This window comes from Schistocerca americana, unplaced genomic scaffold (genome assembly GCF_021461395.2).
Source record: "Schistocerca americana isolate TAMUIC-IGC-003095 unplaced genomic scaffold, iqSchAmer2.1 HiC_scaffold_285, whole genome shotgun sequence".
Taxonomy (NCBI): Eukaryota; Metazoa; Arthropoda; class Insecta; order Orthoptera; family Acrididae; genus Schistocerca; species Schistocerca americana.
The window spans coordinates 180,001-182,500 of record NW_025726000.1 but is presented as its reverse complement, the minus strand read 5'-3'; positions in this window follow the sequence as shown (position 1 = coordinate 182,500).

Genomic DNA, 2,500 nt, shown 5'->3' with positions numbered 1-2,500 from the left:
ACAGTCCTCAATCGGACCAGCACACTGCAGATGTCCACCGCGCTTCGCACCGGGCCCGCGAGGACCTACTTTGGCCGCACGGCGCCGCGTGCAGGGTGCGCCGGCGCGCAGCTGCGCCGCCTGCCGCCTCCGTCGGCCGGCGCGCCTGCCACTGGCCGCCCCCACCAGCCGGCTGTAGCGCGTGCGCCCACGCACCGCGCGGCCAGCACGCCGGGAGGCCCCCCCTCACCGGCCGGGGACGGTCCCACCCAGCCACCGCCGCGTATCGCTTCACACCCACATGCCATTCACGTTCGTGGGCATGGTGGGTATCGCTGAAACAACCGGTTGGTAGCTCAACCGATCGTCGCCATCACTGATTCACCTCTAGCGAGAACAACCGCACCACAACCGTTTACCAGTTGTTCATTTGCGTAACGTCACCAGCAAACGTAGACGTCCATCGCCATTTGCAAATTCAACGATTGTTGCATGCCTGTGTCAGGTGTCACGACACACTATGTCTGCCCACATACACGCAACAACATGTGCACGCTTCGCGAACACGTGGAAGGTGGCCCCCGTACGTATGCGATGTCCATTGCGCGAACGACTGTCACCGGCCTCTGTCGCATGTCGCAGATGTGGAACGCAGTGCACCATGCTATCACGGTGTGTGAGAAGAGACGACTACGTCCTGACACACACGCGCCACTACATCAACAGACGGCTCATGCTGATCGCCATCCACGGCATACCATACTGCAATCCAGCTCTTATAGGGAGACGACACGTAGCTGAGTGCACAATATTTGGACCGTATGGTTCGCCGTTGTTGGCGCAGTCGTGGTACGGTCACACATGTACCACGGATGTATCATTCAGTACATGAGGACCAATGTGCAGTACAGTGTGTGATTTGGACGTACAACATCAGCGGACAGTTGACACACGCCGTACCACAACGTAGGCTGTGCTTCGCCATGCAAATGCCAATGAACAACTGCGAAGGGCATTGAGCATGTACGTCCTGCTGCCATCCGCATTACAGTGTATAGCTGCAAGGTGTTTAACATGAAGCGATACTCTGGGGACCAGGCAGTGCGAGTAGCAAACTATATTGCGGGGGTTGGCAGTTAGGCAACCACCACACTAATTTAACGCGTCGTATGACAATTACAGAGCAGGTTAAGGCCCAACGTGTGTTGGGTTAAGGCCCAACGTGTGTTGGGTTAAGGCCCAACGTGTGTTGGGTTAAGGCCCAACGTGTGTTGGGTTAAGGCCCCAACGTGTGTTGGGTTAAGGCCCAACGTGTGTTGGGTTAAGGCCCAACGTGTGTTGGGTTAAGGCCCAACGTGTGTTGGGTTAAGGCCCAACGTGTGTTGGGTTAAGGCCCAACGTGTGTTGGGTTAAGGCCCAACGTGTGTTGGGTTAAGGCCCAACGTGTGTTGGGTTAAGGCCCAACGTGTGTTGGGTTAAGGCCCAACGTGTGTTGGGTTAAGGCCCAACGTGTGTTGGGTTAAGGCCCAACGTGTGTTGGGTTAGGCCCAACGTGTGTTGGGTTAAGGCCCAACGTGTGTTGGGTTAAGGCGCAACGTGTGTTGGGTTAAGGCGCAACGTGGGTTACGTTAAGGCGCAACGTGGGTTACGTTAAGGCGCAACGTGGGTTACGTTAAGGCGCAACGTGTGGTTACGTTAAGGCGCAACGTGGGTTACGTTAAGGCGCAACGTGGGTTACGTTAAGGCGCAACGTGGGTTACGTTAAGGCGCAACGTGGGTTACGTTAAGGCGCCACTATAGGTCTACGGTTAAGGCCCAATATAGGTTAGGTTAAGGCCCAATATAGGTTAGGTTAAGGCCCAATATAGGTTAGGTTAAGGCCCAATATAGGTTAGGTTAAGGTACAATATAGGTTAGGTTAAGGTACAATATAGGTTAGGTTAAGGTACAATATAGGTTAGGTTAAGGTACAATATGGGTTAGGTTAAGGTACAATATGGGTTAGGTTAAGGCGCAATATGGGTTAGGTTAAGGCGCAATATGGGTTAGGTTAAGGCGCAATATGGGTTAGGTTAAGGCGCAATATGGGTTAGGTTAAGGCGCAATATGGGTTAGGTTAAGGCGCAATATGGGTTAGGTTAAGGCGCAATATGGGTTAGGTTAAGGCGCAATATGGGTTAGGTTAAGGCGCAATATGGGTTAGGTTAAGGTACAATATAGGTTAGGTTAAGGTACAATATAGGTTAGGTTAAGGTACAATATAGGTTAGGTTAAGGTACAATATGGGTTAGGTTAAGGTACAATATAGGTTAGGTTAAGGCACAATATGGGTTAGGTTAAGGCGCAATATGGGTTAGGTTAAGGCGCAATATGGGTTAGGTTAAGGCGCAATATGGGTTAGGTTAAGGCGCAACGTGGGTTACGTTAAGGCGCAACGTGGGTTACGTTAAGGCGCAACGTGGGTTACGTTAAGGCGCAACGTGGGTTACGTTAAGGCGCAACGTGGGTTACGTTAAGGCGC